Genomic DNA, 18,082 nt, shown 5'->3' with positions numbered 1-18,082 from the left:
ACCCTTTCTACCACATCAAACGCAGAGGGAGAATGAACCTCCTGGGGAACCAATAAGGAAAATGCCCTCCCAGGATCAGACGCGAGAAACACAGCCAGGCCCGAATTGGACGGAGCTCCGAGGGAGGGAACTTAGCCCGACAAAGCCGGAGCCAATGAAAAAAAAGTTTGCTCCCTTGGATCTGACACCCAAGCTCCAGCTCTGAGCGTGGCTTGGATCAGACACGCTTCAGGCAGCTGTCTGCATCAAGGAAGCAGGTACGGTCGGCCCCGACCCCCTGACTAAATCCATCCTCGGATCAAAGTACTCCAAACCCAGTGGACAGATCGGAGAATGGAGAATTCAGTGTAAAAAAGGGAAGCAAGCTCCCCCCTGGATCAGAGTATGAATGAACCTAATCCTTTTATCCATGTCGACTTCCGATAAGCACCACGTAAACCTCGAGGCCACAGACCTGATCAGACATTGCGGGTCAAGGAACAGAGGCTCTAGATGAAGAGCGTGTCTCCTCTGGCTCTGGAAAAAATCTCAAAGATCAGAGCTGAAGGGAGTCATGGATCCTATGCTGACTTTTAGGGGATGAAGGGCAGTCCGGAGACCCCTTACATTTCTCAGGTCTGGATTTTGGCTCTCTCCCCTTCTCTCTGCCCCTTTTCCGCACCACTTCCGCAGGCTTTGAAATGGGAGGTTGAGTCCCAGCCTGGGAAGGAGGGGCAACCACAGCAGCTGCTGTGACCGAAGCAGAGGACGAAGCAACCACCTCAGAAGTGGAAAGGTCTTTCAGGGTCAACTTAGACTTCCTGTCCTTGACTGCGCGCGGGTTAAAACCCATGCATACAGAGCAGTCTGTACTTAATGGGCAACACCGAAGCGCATTACAAAGAGTGCGGCCATCTGCTGGAGACAATTTATGACCACACTCAGTGCACCTTTTAAACACAGGCTTATCAGCAATGCTACTATCGGCCACTCAGACAAGAGGGGGAAAAACAAGGAGAGAAAAAATTATTAGTTTTCCCACTTAAACCACTCACCACACTCAAGCACACAGAACCCACTGAGGGGGGAGGGGAAGCAAGTACACTAACAAACTAAGCCAATCAACACCAAAGTATAATTTCACGACGCACCTGCGAGGGGAGGAGGAGGAGGAACCTATACTAACACACTATACTAAAATTTAGAGAAAAAAAGCTTCTTAAAAGCTTTGAAAAACCCACTTACTACTCAGAGCTCAGGAGATCATGATGCTTCAGCAAGCTGCGGCAAACAAGATCTGGGGGTTGGAAGGTAGTGGGGGGTGAATTATGAGTAAGGGGAGGAGCTTGGAGCTCAAAGTAGATGCTAGTCAGATTGCCGGCTTGGATCCAATACGGATCCGGTATCCCACAGGTTGAAGACCAAATTAAGTCAACTACTTCAGATTAAAAATAAGACACTGGCGCCTTCCCACCTATTGGCTGAAGAGAGAGGAATTTAAAAAATGGGTTTTAGAATTATTTCAGGAGCTACCAAACATGGAAATTTCTGCTGAAAATATAGCCAAGGACTGGAGTGAGATAAAATTAAAGTGGAGTTTAAATCTATGGTGGAAATAAAGGAAAGGGAGAAACAGCTAAGTAACAAGAATTATGTAGAGGGACTGACAAATGTTAAAGTATAGCAAACTAGGGGGAATCTCTCAGAACAAAAAAAGGAGCAACTGCAGAATGCTAAACAGAAAATAAGGGATTACTTCAAAAACATGCACGAGTTAAGATTGTTGTTAAGCAACTTGTTTTGCTAAATCTAGAGTACAAAAACTTTTACCACAACTCGGGCAACAAAAAGTGGAAAGGGCTGTCATTGAGCTTATAAAGTACAGTTGTGTACACTTACCATAAATGTAGATATTAGAGAGTGTTATTCACTGTTGCAGTCATTATATTTGGGTAATCTGCTGGAAGGTTGCCCTCAGTCGGCCTGAATAAAGTCTTGGGTCCTGGGTTGGTTGCCGTCTCCTCTTCTATGACGTCAAGTCGTCAGGGGTATAAAACAATTAGCCGACACCATTTTAATCAGTTTTTCTTGCCCCAGATGTCAGGTGCCCCCCAAATGGGGAGCAAAAATATATATATAACTAAATGTGTTCTAGAATGCACTTGTATATATTTACTTTCAACCAAAAGCAAATACACCACAAAGGCTTTTGAGCATAGTGAAGGAAAGTAAACTTATAGAAAGGGGGCTGGCGAGTGAGAAATCCAGACTGCAACAGTGAATACACTCAAACATCTACATTTATGGTAAGTGTACACAACTGTACTATGTTCTTCGTGTTTCACTGTTGCAGTCATTACATTTGGGTAGAATCCCAAAGCTATGGAAGGGAGGATGCAACTAAACAGCATTAGGAGCAGCTATAAGGCCCTGCAGGACTGCAGTGGCAAAGCCTGCCCTGGATTTAGAAAAGAGAGGTAAATGGTAATGCTTTGTGAACGTATGAACTGAGCTCCAAGTAGCAGCTTCTAGAATGTCTCTGGTAGGGGACCCCTCTGAGAAAAGCTGCTGAAGTAGAGGCAGTCCTGGTGGAATGGGATCTGATCACCTTGGGCACAGGTTTACTATGGTGCAAGTAGCAGAAACAAATGTAATGGCATATCCATTTAGAAATAGTCTGCTTTGATATAGCCTTCCCCTCTGATCTTGCAGCAAATACCACCAGTAGTTGCTTAGACTTTCTTAGAGATTTTGTCCTGTTTAAGTAGAATCTTAGTTGTCTATGTACATCCAATGAATGCGGAATCCGCTCCCCCTTGTTCTGCGGATTTGGGAAAAAAGTTGGCAGGTGAATGGTCTGGTTAAGAGCCACACTGGATACCACCTTAGGCATAAAAGGATTGGTCCTGAGGGCCACCCTGTCCGGGTAAAATATAATGAAAGGCTCCATTGCCATGAGAGCCTGTAGTTCTGAAACCCTTCTAGCTGAAGTGACTGTCAAAAGAAAGGCAGTCTTCCAAGAAAGAAATTTTATATCCACAGTAGCTGCTGGTTCAAAAGGAGGTACGGGGAGTTTTTCCCACACAAAATTGAGGTCCCATGCAGGAGTTGGCGCTCTCCTGGGAGGCCTTAAATTTTTGGCCCCTCTGAGGTACTGTTTTAGCAGAGGATGAGAAAAAGGGGAGGCTCTGTGTTGTAATGAGTCAAGATGGCAGAGGCATGGATTTTTACGGAAGAAAAAGATAGGCCCTTGTGAAGCATCTCAGTTAAGTATTACAAAATCTGAGGAATATTGGGCATTGCTGTGTCTATGCCTTGTACGGCTCCAAGCACAAAATCTCTTCCATTTATCAGCATAAGATTTTCAACTACTAGGCCTTCTGGCCTCCAAAATGACATCCATCACAGGTTTACTGGAGAGATGTGGTTGGTGAAATTAGTTGATTAGCCATGTTGCAAGATTCAGAGTTTGGGGCTGAGTGTGCAGAATTTGCTAGTTCTGCTGAGACAATAGGTGAGGTGTCTGAGGCAAGTACCATAGAGGAAGGTGTGACATACTCCTTAGAAGTGGGTACCAGTGTTGGCGAGGCCAGTCCGGAGCAATTAGAATCATTTTTGGTTTTTCCTATCTGACTTTTAGTAAGACCTTGGAGAGTAGTGGCAGAGGGCGAAAGGCATAGACTGATAGGTTTTTCCAGCTGAAGGACAGAGCATCCACTTTCCATGTTTTTTTGTGATGAGTTCTTGTGCAGAATTTGTCCAACTGATAGATCTATTTGCCTCTCCCCAAAACTAGTTGTGGTCTTCCCCATTTTTGTGTTAACATGTTGAAGATTTGTGGATCCAGTTTCCATTCGTGCGGGTCCATAAGATTTCTGCTTAGGTCATCTGCCAGAGTATTTTGCTTTGCTGGCAGGAACTGAGCTTGAAGATGTAATTGGTAAGTCAAGGCTGTGTTCCACAAGGCCATGGCTAGTCTGCAAAGGGGGTAGGGAATGGGTACCCCCCTGCTTGTTTATGTACCACATAACTGTGGTGTTGTCCGTCTTGATCAGTATTTGCCCTGGATGAAGGAAGCCCTTGAAGGCTGTCAGAGCATTCTGAACAGCTAGCATTTCTTTCTGGTTGATATGTAGATGCATTTGGTTTGGGCTCCATTTGCCCTGAATGCATCTCCCTGCCAGATGGGCCCCCCAAGCACAGTCTGATGCATCTGCAGTTAGGGTTTGGGTGGCAGGGGGTAGAATGAATGAACGTCCCTTGTTTTGGTGACATGTCTCTGCCCACCAAAGAAACTCATGTTGCAGGAAGGGAATGAGAGGAATCATTGTTTCCAGGCTGTGACAATGTTGACTCCATAAGCTTTTCAGATACCACTGAAGTTTCCTCATATGCAGTCTCACATATGGAATTAGTAGAATGCAGGATGCCATGAACCCCAAAGCCTGCAGAATTTGTCTGGCAGATAGCTGGTTTTTGTTGCCACTTGTTTGAAGTATGTTGTCAATTGAATTTGTTTGTCTGGTGTGAGGTAAGCCATCTGGGCAGTTGTATTCAAGCTTGCACCCAGGAATGTAATTATTTGAGAGGGTACCAGTTGTGATTTCTTTTCGTTTATGGTGTACCCTAGGCATGCTAGAAGCCTTTTTACAAACACCAGATGTTGAAGAAGAGTGTCCTTGTCCTCTGCCTGAATGAGACAATCGTCCAGATAAGAATACATTTGAATATTTGTCTGCAAAATGCAATTACTGGTACCAGGCACTTTGTAAAGACCCTGGGTGCAGTAAATAAGCCAAAGGGCAGTTTTACAGAATTGGTAATGTAAAAAGCCTGCTTTGAAGCGGAGGTACATTCTGCAAGATTCCCTTATTGGGATATGCAGGTATGCCTCAAGTCCAGAGTTGCCAACCAGGCATTCCTGCCTAGCATAGGCAGTAGCTGTGGTAAAGTCAGCATTTTGAATTCTGGAATGTCCAGAAACATATTTAGAATTGATAAGTCCAGAATTGGACACTATGATTTGTCTTTTCTGGGTACCAGGAAAAGTCTTGAATAAAATCCTTGTTCCTTGTCTGGCACTGGTTGAATAGCCCCCATATCCATGAGGGACATGACTTGTTTTTGGGCCTCTGCCCACTGGTGTGGTGGCAGATCTGGCCATCCGTTTGGAATTAGCAACGTGTGGAAATGAAATTTGTACCCCTGGGATACTATATTTAATACCCACTTGTCCTAGGTAATTGAATGCCAATTTTGAGCATGAAGTGCTAGTTTTCCCCCCTAGGGGGCTGCCAAAATTGGAGATGGCAGAGGAAAGTCACTGAGACTGTTTACTGTAGGGTTGTGCTTTGTTACCTCCTGATTTGGAGGTGGAGGCACCCCACTGCTTTGACCTGTAAGATCTTTGTGACTGATATCTGGAGCCTTTGGAGCATCTGGGTTTGCCTGAGCGGCTCTGTTGGACACAGGAAAGGACCATTTCTCAGTAGGCCAGTGTCTACTGAACCTGGGTGGCTGCACTTGCAAGAAATCTTTTTACAGTTTGAATAGATTTAGCTTGGTCTTCCATTTTAAAACCTCTTCTGCCTTACCAGGCAGACTGTCCTGCTGTAAAGGGGCATCCAACAATTTAGCTTTAACATGATCAAGTAGATTTTGCTCCTTCAGCCAGGCATGCCTTCTTATCACAGATACAGATATGGCGGCCCTGCAAAAGGAATCAAAACCACACTGCAAAATATGCTTTCCAACTTGTTCTGCTGAATGCAATAAATCCTGTAACTCCATTTACACACATTCAGAAATCAACATCATTTTCTGTTTCAGTAAGCCCATAACATGCTGTTGATATTTAAGCATATGAAACTGGCAGTTTAAAGCCCTGATTGCCAAGGTTGCAGACGTATAAACCTTCTTTCCCCATCTATCCAGTGCCCTGGAATCTCTATCAGAAGGGGTAGGATTTTTGGCTGTAGAAGCCTTAACACCCTTGGGACCCTGAGAAACAGTTTCAGGGTCAGCAGCAGGATTTTTGAAAAGAAATTTGGGGAGTCAGGAACCCTGTAATATCTGTCTGGCTTACTAGGAGCCGGAGGCAGGGAATCAGGAGCCATGCTTGATTCCGAGAACACATCAACAATGTCTAATACAGGAGATATAGCCAAAGGCCTATGCTGAGGAAGAAGAAAATCCCTAAGCCTCTTTTTAGATTCTGAGAAGTCCTGACTCTCCCAGTGAAAATGTTCCCTCAAAGTATGCAAAGTCTCTCCAAAAGAGTAATCCTCAGGAGGAGAAGCAGAATGGATGGATTCCTCTGCATCAAAGTCCTCATAAGGTGGAATAGAAAATTCCTAATCAGAAGAAATGGAAACCTGATCTGAAGATTCATAATCAGTGCCTTGCCGAGGCCTCTTAGCAGGGGGGGGGGGGGGTTGGGAACCCCTGATCAAGGTAATTAAATCCTCAACCATTTTGATAATTTGTTTTTTAGGCAGAGGGGCCTGAGCACGTGGCTCATGCATCATTTTTTTTAGACATAGAAGTTGGTTTTGGCCTTGTTTTTGATGATGGCGTCTGTTTAATATACAAATGTTGAGGCCTGAAAACACCCACAGAAGCCAGTGCCTGCTCAGCGACTCCTGATCCATCCAAGGGAGAGACATCCGCGGGTCCAATACTTGCAGAATCTCACGGCTTACTGGAATTCGAGTGGGTCTCGGTAGAGGCCTGCAACTCAAAAGTAGCGGTCATCAGGGGCTGTGAAAGCGCCTCACTGAGTACCGGTGACTGGCTTAGGAGAAGCTTCGTCGCCTGTTCTGGACCTCGACGGTCTGTCTCTGTCTTTTTCCTTGCGTTTTTTGTGAACTCCGGTAGTCGGATTGCTAACAGATGACATTTCAGGATAGTTAAATCTTAAACCAAAATATTTAGAAGCAAAAATATACAAACGCTTAATAGTGCATTGGTTAAGTTTAGCACAAGACCGACAATAAGGCAGGTTGCAATCAGGGCCTAGGCAAGGAATACAGTACTAATGAAAATCATTATGAGGTATTTGCTTCCCACAAGTAATGCAATTAACTTTTACTGACATTAGTAAGGAGCAAGAAAAAGTTTCCCCAACGGGGTACTTGGCTTTAGTTTGAAGACTTTGGTTCTGAAACTCGAAAACAAAAATTTCAGGAGTCGGCCAACTGGCACTTGCGAACTGCTTCTGCTTCGGGCACTGCACAGCAAGAAAGTGATTAAAATGGCGTCGGCTGCATGTTTTATACCCCTGACGACCTGACATCATGGAAGAGGAGACAGCAACCGACGCAAGACCCAAGACTTTGTTATTCAGGCTGACTAAGGGCAACCTGCCAGCAGATTACCCAAATGTAAGGACTGCAACAGTGAAACAAGAAGAACATCAAGGAGACCCCAAAACTTGGACCGAACCACAAAAGGAGGGGGGAGTATCAATATTCGTCAAAGATGCCCACACCTCCAGGTTGGTGGCACAGCACGAAGCATCAGAGACTATCCATGTGCAACTAACAGTGGGTAAAACTGCCTTCCAGTTTACAGCCTGCTACAGACCACCCTCCCAAACCCAGGAACCCCACTCGGCCTTCCTGAGAACACTGGAAAATATGAAGGTCTCTCCAAACACCATTATATTGGGCGACTTCAACTACCCAAACATAGACTGGGAGGATTACTCTAGCTCCAACGCCCTAGTCCAAAGGTTCCTAGAATTTATAAACTCAAATGCTATGGAACAACTTGTTACCACTCCCACAAGAGGGGAAAACATACTGGACCGGATCACCAACATGGGGACTCTATGCTCCAGACCAGAAGTGTATCCCTCACTGGCAAGAACAGACCATAAACTAATCTCACTGGATATTCACATCTCAACTCCACCCTCTGCCCTGAAAACCACAGTGAAAAACTTCTCTAAAGCAAATTTCACACTCCTCAAAACTGAGGTGGAATCCTTCAAAGACCCCGGGCCTGTGGAAAATACGGCCCAGACCGCAGAATCCTTTATAAAGGCATTCTATGAACACCTTCAGGAATGCATGGATCATGCAATCCCAAATAAAACCAAGACCCAATCCTCCAAAGGCAGAAGTCCTGTCTGGTGGACCCCAGCCATAAACAAACTATACAATAGAAGGAGGAAGCTACTACATAAGATCAAAATCCCAAAAAGAGAAGGAATCTCTGATCAGTATTAGCAAAAAACTACGGGCACTCATAAAATCGTCTAAGGCCAGCTTCGAGAGAAAAATTGCACAGGACACTAAGGATAATCACAAGGCTTTCTTTAGTTATGTTAGGAACCTGGGTGGGAATTCCCAGATATGCTCAGAATTAGTCCAAAATGACAAAAAATACACCGAACCCACAGACATTGCCAACATCCTAGCTGACAGGTTCAGCGCAAACATCTCCCCCCCACACACCAAAAGGGCAAATATCTATCCCAGCAGAGTGCTGCCCCCTGACATCTCAGATGCTCAGGCAAGAGCTGCCCTCTCCAAAGCAAAAAACACAGCATCAATGGGACCAGACAGTGTCCCGGGCTACGTCCTGCATGAACTCCAAGAAGAGCTAAACTCAAACATAAAACTACTGTTCAATCTCAGCCTTACTACAGGATATGTACCCAAAGAGTGGCATACAGCAACAGTGGTCCCTCTCCACAAAGGTGGTGCCTCAACGGATCCTGGAAACTATCGCCCCATAAGCCTGACTAGCTTGGGCTGCAAAGCTATGGAAAGGATCATCATGGACCTCATAAATAAAGATATTGGGGACCTACAGACATTGGATCCTACCCAGTTCGGCTTTGTTAAGGGCAGATCCTGCCTCTTAAACCTGGTTGATTTGAAACAGTCACCAAGGCCATTGATGAGGGGAAGGTGGTCCACACAGCCTACCTGGACCTCGCAAAAGCCTTCGATACAATACCCCACTCGGGCATTATAGATAAGCTCACCAGCTTAAATATAAACCCCTATATCACTAGATGGGTTGCAAACTGGCTCAAGGACAGAACCCACATGGTTAGAATTGCTGGAGCCATGTTAGACTCCAAACCAGTTACAAGTGGCGTCCCACAAGGCTCAGTCCTGGGACCTCTCTTGTTCGGTATATATTTCTCGGAGGTACAGGCCAACACGGAAGGACTGTGGCTGACCAAGTTCGCAGATGACTGCAAACTGGGCGTCAATCAACTCTCCAGCTGACACAAGCCTCCTCCAAAAGGGCCTCATAGAAACAGACAACTGTTGCCAGAGCCATGGCCTCAAGCTAAACGCCAAAAAGTGTATAGTCATCCCCTTTGGCAAAAACAAAGTGCCCACAAATTACCACATAGGTGGTAATCCATTAAGTACAGAAGAAGTAATTAGGGACCTGGGGACCCAAGTTGATAGCAATCTCTCATTTGACAACCACGTGGCCAAAGTGGTTAGAAAAACATTTTATATAGCCCACCTAATCATGAAGGGATTCACATCTAGATCAGGGGAGGCCATCGTGCCTCTTTACTCATCCCTCATCAGGCCCATAATTGAGTACAATGCCCCTTTTGGGATGTACCTTACCAGACACCTGCAGCAACTGGAAAGACCCCAAAAGTACCTCACCAAGAGGATCAAAGGGCTCAAACAGATGCCATATGCTGCCCGGTTAAAGAAACTCCAGCTCTACTCAGTGGCATACCACCTGCTCAGAGGCGATCTGTGCCTGACGTATAAAGCCATGTCTGCACCTCAGAAAATCCAAATCCCATCGAGCTACGCACTCGAGAGACTTGAACCTTAGCACTGAAATAAATAGGACATGCTGGAGGGACAGATTCATAACCCCAGAGGCTCCCGTCACTCTGGAATAAAATCCCAGTCCAGGTTAGGCAGAGTCCCTCATTGACTCTCTTCAAGAGGAATCTTGATGAGTGGATGGGAGATCGTAGGTTTACCCCGGGTATCACTTCTGTGTCACTGTTAGACAGAGGCACAGTATACTAACCTCGAAAAAGGGCATAGCAAAATTAATTTAAAATGGGTGGCGAAAGCCAAACACACTCTGGCTAGGCTTATAAATGCCCTAAGGCAGATATAGCCTAGTATGAACCTATGAACCTATGAGACAAGAGATCCTATAGAAGTATTTGAAATATTTTGAAAATTTTATAAATGTTTGTACAAAAGCAGAGAAATAAGGAAATCAAGATAAGCCACAAATGGAAATATTTATGGAAGAATTAAATATGCCAACGTTTGAGGTAGATAAGGCACAATTACTAACAGGATAGGAAGATGCAAGATAAAAATGGCTATGCATAATCAATCTACAGGAAACCCACCAGGATTAGATGGTATTCCTGTGAAAGTTTGGAAGCTAGGAGGGAACAAACTGACAAAGATCTGAAGGTTTTGTTTAACAGTATTTTAAGAGAAGTACCAGCATCCTGGAATGAGGCAGTGGTTAATGGTAATACCTAGAGGGGGTCAAGATCAATCGATTCAGCTTCATACAGGCCCATTTCAATACTAAACTATGGTTATAAAGTATTCATGTCTACAATGTCTAAAAGTGATACCAAAATCAATAGATATAGATCAGTGTAGTTTTGTGGAAAGGAGACAAACATTTGACATTAACAGAACACTCAGGCTCCAGAGGGAAGCAGAATGTAAGAAAATACAAGTGTTATTGGTGGATCTGGATGCAGAGAAAGCATTTGACAGAGTAAACTGGGACTTCAAAAGCAGGGCAATGAAAGCATTTGCTTTCCCCAAAACAATAAGGTTGATTAGGAGTATACATGAGGGATAGGAGGCGAAACTTGGGTGGCATCCTCTCCGGTAACTTCCGCTTCAGTAAAGGAACCAGGCAGGGTTGTCCTCTTTCTCCTTTCTTGCTTGCATTACACTTAGAACCACTAGCAAAGAAAATAAGGGACTCAGAAATTCAAGGATATAATTGGTATGGTAGTCGGGAAAAGCTCTCTCTATTTGCAGGTATTTTATACATGACAAAACCAGAAAGCAACAGTACAGTGTTGTGGAACATTTTAAGACAGCTTCAAATCTTCTCAGGATACAAAATTAATGAAGCTAAAACAAAGGCAATAGCAGTAGATTATGTACCCACACACAAAACTGGGCCAACAATATCCATATTTATGGGGCCATGATAAAATGAAGTATTTAGGCATATGGATTAGAAAGGACTCTGTTGTGGCAGCTAAGGATATGTGCGAAGAGATTAAACAGAACATAATGCAAAAATTGAAGAAACTGGATGAGTTGTTATATGGATACTAAGATACAAGCAGTTAAAATGTTTTTTGTCCCTTTAGTCTTATACACAGGTGAGGCATATTTTTATAAACCAGAAGAGAAGTTGCAGATAGCAATTAAAAAACAGTTGAAGGGAAGACAGCAAGGGTCAAGTGGGATAAGATTATTCTTCCAACAGAACAAGGTGGACTAGGATTACCCAATTTGAGACGGTATTTTAGAGCACAGTTAAGGCTCTTATACACAGCACAAGCAGAAAACTATAATTTAAAGTGGAAAGGAATGATGATGATCCAGGGGGGTGGGTTCAAGAAATAAGGACAGATTGGGATTTTTGAATTAAGACTCCTAAGGAGAACAAAAATCCTAGAGTATTATATTCATAAAATGTCAGGGAGTATTCCAAGAACTAAACCAGCACGAGAATGGAGAAAAGAGATTCTGCCGATAGGCATGACTGTTGTTAGGAATACAGACAATAGGCAAGAGGGGGCTGGAATTTATTGGAGAAAACTAGCAAAGGCACCAAGGTATTGGGAACAAATAACTAGAAAAGGAATGGTAATAGAATGGGAAGAGGCCAAGAATTTATTTGGACTGCAGGTTAGAGATTGCCTATACTCCAATATCAATTCCTAATAGGGAAGGCAAATGGAAAGAAATAGGGGGATCTTAAAAATGAAAGGACAACACTAGTACAGTTTTTAATATAATCTAGAACAACAGCTGCCATTAAAAAAGGAATAATTAATGGAGCATATAAAATATGGTATGATAATCATACGAATCAAATCAGAGCAGCTTAGAAAGGGTTGGGAAGTGAGACTGGATAAGCAATTCACAGAGAGACAATGGGAGGATATATGTATTACCTCCCAAATATGCAAAGTCTAGAAGATTTAGGATCTTGCCTGGAAGTGTTTAAATAGGTATTTTTATATCCAAAGCAAATTCCAAATAATTTTGCCTCAGGTGGATAGTAAATGTTGGTGGTGTGACAGACAAGAAAGAGGTGGTTGGGAACATTTTCTGGGAGTGTAATGAGCTGGCAGACTTTAGGGATTCCCTGCGGACCACTCTGTCAGAGATGCTGGGTGAGTGGACTGGACTGACTGGGGAGATTATTTTTTTGAGCTATGATACAGAATCAGAATTGCCTAGACATAGTAAAGCCTTGCTGAGTCTAATTGCATCATTACTGAAAATTGAAAACAAAGTCTAGACCAACTTTACTAAAAGTACAGAATATAGTAGCAGAGAAAACAACTGGAACTGGAATTTTTAATAAAGGGATGGAGCAAACTACACAGGAAAAAAATGGGAATTGTGGGAACAACATATGCAGAGAAGGAACAAGGTTTAAAAGGCAGGATTTGAATGAGCCATGTGATGCTTGATTGAATGAGTGGATAGACAAGTGATGTAGAACGTTTGCCCCTAGAGTTATTTCAATAGTGTCTGTGATGTCGGCATCTGAAGTGGTGTCAGTTTTTAATTTACATAAATGTAACTTTGCGTACACCTATGTTATATGTGATAACTTAATAAAAATGTTTATTTAAAAAAAAAAACACAGGGAATATGTAAAGATCCTTCTGCAAGGCCTCTGCTAGAACGTCAGCAACTTGGCAAAATGGGTCAAAACAGCCTGCTGCACTTAAAGTGAAACACATTCAAGAGGGGTCTAAGAAACCTCCTCTGCAGATCCTGGTGTGCCAAATATGTCCAAGCTAAGCAACACTATCCAGGCAACTTGTATAAGTAGGCTATGACCTGCAGGAGAAGTCATTCTAAGATGCTCTTCCTCCATGCCAGACGCAGGTAGAACCATACAGAGATCAATTTCCCACTGCCAAATCCACAAGGGATGACTAGAAAATATAGACTTGGAAGCCAAAACTGGAAGGAAAGGAGCACTACTGTGGAAGAAAATACCTTCTTGCCAACTCTTAATTGGAATACCTACTATGGATATTGGGACCTATGCTGAAATGGACACAAGAATCTGCTGCAGGATGCTTAGAGAAATGTATCCTTCCACTCTAGTGGGTGTTTGCCCTGGGCATCCACCATTATTTCATTTATTTTAATTATGTTTGATAACTAGTGCACTGAAATGATACCCAATGACCCATTTCAAAACTCCTGGACTGCTGCTAATACAATGTTTCTGATGGTGTGTGTCATATTTTGGTCAGTTTCTTGTAAAGTTTTTTTTTTCTGATAATTCAATAGGGATTCCAGTCTTTACAGCAGTCAAAAAATAAACGAATGCTAATGAAGAACCTATTCTAGTAAGCAAAGTATATAAAGACAATGGTTGCTCCTGACTTTTTTCCTCTGTCCATTTTCATCTTTCTCCCCATTTCTTGAAATAAAAAGTTAGAGACATACTGGGTTGATGAACACTTATCTGCAAGTCCCTTGTGGCAGTTATGTACTCATTTCACTCATCCAATGCAGCCAAATACCCAATATATACAGTCCTACAAGAGCTGTAACTGATGATCGTGTTGTGTGTTGTGCATTGTGTTCATGTGGAGAGAGTTAAAATGAATTACTGATGCCAGTAGTTATTTTTAATTTATTACATTAGACCTCAGAAGGGACTTATGGTCACTGACTCACAATAAAGAAAATACAAGTGCGCAAAAGAAGCCAGAAGAGGTATCCAAGCACTTCCTACGGTACAAAGACAAGATCTTTGCTGCCATGTGCCAAGGGTATGATGATCACCGGAGGCACATTCATTTGCCCCCATATACGCACATTTCTTGGTGGGGGAGATACTGGCCATTTCAAAATGGCTTGGAGAGCCTGAAGGCTTCTACAAAAAAATGAATCATGTGAGGAAAAGATAAGGGAAAGGTAGTCTCACTGTTACTGGATACCTTGGAAATAAAGGACATCTGCATTCTCAACAGTTGCCTTATGAAGTCACAGACATACAAACATGAACTTCTGAACCCAGGTCTGGAAAGGAAGGAGCCGCATTCTGCCAATGTCTTAGACAGGATGAGTGATGTGTGCATACCACAGAATAGACAATGCCACACAAGCACTGTGGATGAATATACAGAAATAAGAAGGATCTGCAGACATCTAAAACTGGAACCAGACCATGTTCCCTAAAGATTTACTCTAGAAAAGGACAAGTCCCAAATTTTTCAGTCTGAAAATGAATGCCTGTACTGTGAGAACCCTGACAAGAGAGAGATACCACACAGAACCCTGCCCTCACCATAGGCCACAAAGCTTAGATGGAGATGGGAAGGTGTGGAGGGAGGGAGAGAGAAAGTACTAGGTGCCAAGAGTAACCACTAAGAACATAAAGAACAGACTCTGTTTCTTGCCTGCAGGTTGATCCTACTGGAGGACCCCCCCCCCAAAAAAAAAAAAACTCCACTAGGATAAAAGTGATGCTTATACTCCAATCAGTAACAAAGCTAGGGAAGGGAAAGGGGGACCACTTCCCCAGGTGTAATTATATTTTTTTTGGGGGGGGGGGGGCATCAGCTGATTCTGATCTGTGATGCAATAGCAGCTTTTAAAGCTGGTATTGCATTTCCAGTCAAACATGAGCACTATAGCAGTCCGTGTGTGGTCTAAACTGTAGCAAGCAGTTTACTAGAGTGCAAAACATTAAAAAAATTAAACTAAAACCTAATAGCTGTAGAGCTTATAGTGCAGATAGTGTATAAACTGTTAAAACTGTTTGCTTGCTACAGTTTATACCCTGCCTGCAAAGAGTGCTACAGCACTCGCGTCTTAGTGGTTTTTTAAATTGTAGCAAGCAGTTACTACAGTTTAGACCCACAGAGTGAAACAGCACTCAAGTCTGAATTCAACTGAAGAGAGTTTAGGGCAGGGCACAGAAATGGGACCTGAATGGCTAGTCAGAAGGTATTGTGGAATGTTTTGTGTATCTGGCCACCTGGCTAGGACGACTTTTTTTTTTTTTTTGTTTTTGCTCTTCAGTGGAAGAGTTTGGGAGAGGAGGGTCCACATGGATTTGAAATAAGTCGATCGCCACAACGTAACCATCAGCTTAATACAGTCTTTTTTTTCTGCTCTTCACTTGAAGTGCTGAGGGGGTTTCAACACTGTTTCATGGTACTGATAGAGGGTGCTAGTTCAGCCACCCACATTTCTGACTCCAGTACACTGCTCTCAAGGTAGCTGCCCAGTACATCTCTCATAGGTCCCTTGTTCCTGTTAAAATGAGAACCAGGTGCAAATCCTCAAACAGTAGAGGGGACATCTGATGATAAAACAGGTCAGGGAGCTGAATAAAGTACAGTTGTGTACACTTGCCATAAATGTAGCTGTTTGAGTGTATTCACTGTTGCAGTCATCGCATTGGGTTATCTGCCTGCAGGTAGCCCTCAGTGGGCCTGAATACCAGAGTCTTCGGATTTCTGAGTCGGATTCTGCCGCTTCTTCCTTGACGTCAAGTCTTCTGGGGTATAAAACATGCAGCCGACACCAATACTTCAGTTTTTCTTGCCCCAGATGTCAGGTGCCCCCACAATAGGAAGCAATTAAATGGTATGGTAAACCCCCATCAAAAAGCAAATACACAAGAAAAAATAAATATACCAACAAGGAGAGGTAGAGCCAAGAGAAGTCAGGGGGCTGGAGGGAGGGTAACCAGGACTCCAACAGTGAATACACTTGAACATCTACATTTATGGTAAGTGCACACAACTGTACTATGTTCTTCGTGTTTCACTGTTGCAGTCAACACATTTGGGTTGATTCCCAAAGCTAGGGAAGGGAGGAGGAAGTAAGAGCATTTGGGCCAGCTATTAATCCCTGCAAGACTGCAGTGGCAAATCCAGCTCTGAATTTAGAAAAAAATAGGCAAGTGGTAACGCTTGGTGAAGGTATGTACAGAGCTCCAGGTATCAGCTTCTAGGATGCAGCTGGTAGGGACCCCTCTGAGAAATACTGCAGAGGTAGATGCAACCCTGAGGGAATGGGATCTTATCCCCTGTAGGGTAGGTTTTCCATGGTGCTTGCAGCAGAAATGAATGCAATGGGCTATCCATTTGGAAATGGTTTGCTTTGAAATGGCCTTCCCCTCTGCCCCTGCAGCAAAGCTAAGTAGCAGCTGTTAAGGTTTTCTGATAGGCTTAGTCCTGTCCAAATAGAATCTAAGTTGTTTGTGCAAGTCCAGAGTGCAGTATTTGTTCCCCTTTGCTTTGTGGAATAGGGGAAAAAAGTAGACAAATGGACTGATTTAGGGCCATAGCAGACACCACCTTGGGCATTAAAGGAAGGATTAGTACTGAGGGAAACCCTGTCTGTATGGAAGATAATGAAGGGTTTCCACTGCCATGAGGGCAGTGGACACTCTTCTTGCTGAAGTGATGGCTAGAAGGAAGGCTGTTTTCCAAGAAAGGAATTTCAACTCTGCTGTAGCAGCTGGTTCAAAGGGGGGGGGGGGTGAGTTTTCCAATACAAAGTTAAGGTCTCAAGCTGGAGTGGGAGCTCTCCTGGGGGGGGGGGGGGCTTACATTTTTGGCCCCTCTAAGGAATTGCTTTAGCAAGGGGTGAGAGAAGAGGGGTGGCTCAGTATTATAATGTGCTGAAATGGCAGAGGCATGAATTTTAATTTATGAGAAGGATAGGTCCTTGTGGAGCATTTCTGTTAAGTACTACAGAATATGAGGTAAGCTGGGCACCATTGTGCCCATCTCCCCTGAGCCTAGCTCCAGGAACAGTATCTTTTCCACTTTTCAGCATAGGATTTTCTAGTACTAGGCCTCCTTGCCTCCAGAATTACATCCAGTACCTGCTTACTGAGGGATGCTAGGGGAGAGCTCAAGAAATTAGCCACACTGCAAGGTTCAGGGTTTGAAGCTGATAGTGCAGAATCTGGCCCACGTGCTGAGACAGCAGGGAAGGGGGTCTGAGGCAGGTGCCATGGTTGTAGCAGTGCCATTTATTTATTTATTTACATTTGTTGACCGGGAGTGTCCGACTGGACGTAAGTCCATTTTCAGCAGTGGCTCGGGGAGAAAAGCTCCACAGTTAAAATAAACAGGCAGTAGTTACATTGGATAACATAGCGATTAACAATTTAACATGGCAATTACTTACAACATATTTACAGATGAAGAACATAGTACATCAGCAGACAACTAGAATCTTGATCTGTGAAGTACATAACAGACATTAACAAATGTTACAATAAGAAGTTCCTGCTGTATAATAAGTACTAGGCTTATGAGCATCTGAGCTTGCTATAATCAAGATAGTTAGTGGAGTGGAAAGAAAGGTAGTGGTTGGATGGGGTGGGTGATATTAGAGTGGGAGTTGCAAGGGCATAGCCAGCATGTTTTAGGTGTGCTTTTAGTAAAGTTTTGAAGTGGGTGCATGATGGTATGGAGGCAATTGTGGGTGGGAGGGAGTTCCACAATTTGGCTATGGTGCAAGAGAATAGTGTTTCACCAGCAGAGTTATTGGCTTTAGTGATCTGCAAGTGATTTCTGTTGCTGGATCTTAGTGGTCTGGTGGTGTGATAGGGTTGGAATAGATTCTGGAGGGATGGGACATTGAGTGGATCGTTTACTAGTTTGCGGGCGAGTGAGAGTTGATACCATCGAAGGAGGTGAGGGAGTTCAAAGTCAGCCCAGTTCAGCAAGTGAGAGAGAGTGGTGACTATGGTAGGATGCCCGTGGCGAATTTGGCAATTTTTTTGTAGCAGGTCTCTAGCTTGTTTAGATCGCATTGCCTTAGGTTGGTATATATTGGAGAGGCATAAAAGTAGGGTGGAGTTAAGGTGGGAATTT

The 18,082-nt window shown here is 43.6% G+C and overlaps 1 protein-coding gene across 1 annotated transcript in view; it reads right to left on the bottom strand.

Annotated features, from left to right (window-relative positions):
- MARF1 (meiosis regulator and mRNA stability factor 1) overlaps positions 1-18,082 on the bottom strand; it is a 2,255,654-nt gene that overhangs the window by 1,975,530 nt on the left and 262,042 nt on the right. The gene's annotated exons all lie outside the window — the stretch shown is intronic.

Source organism: Protopterus annectens, chromosome 12.part0 (genome assembly GCF_019279795.1).
Source record: "Protopterus annectens isolate FY-2018-M chromosome 12.part0, PAN1.0, whole genome shotgun sequence".
In the NCBI taxonomy this organism is placed as follows: domain Eukaryota; kingdom Metazoa; phylum Chordata; order Ceratodontiformes; family Protopteridae; genus Protopterus; species Protopterus annectens.
Note: the sequence above shows the minus strand (reverse complement) of the source record. Positions and strands in the feature narration are given on the sequence as shown.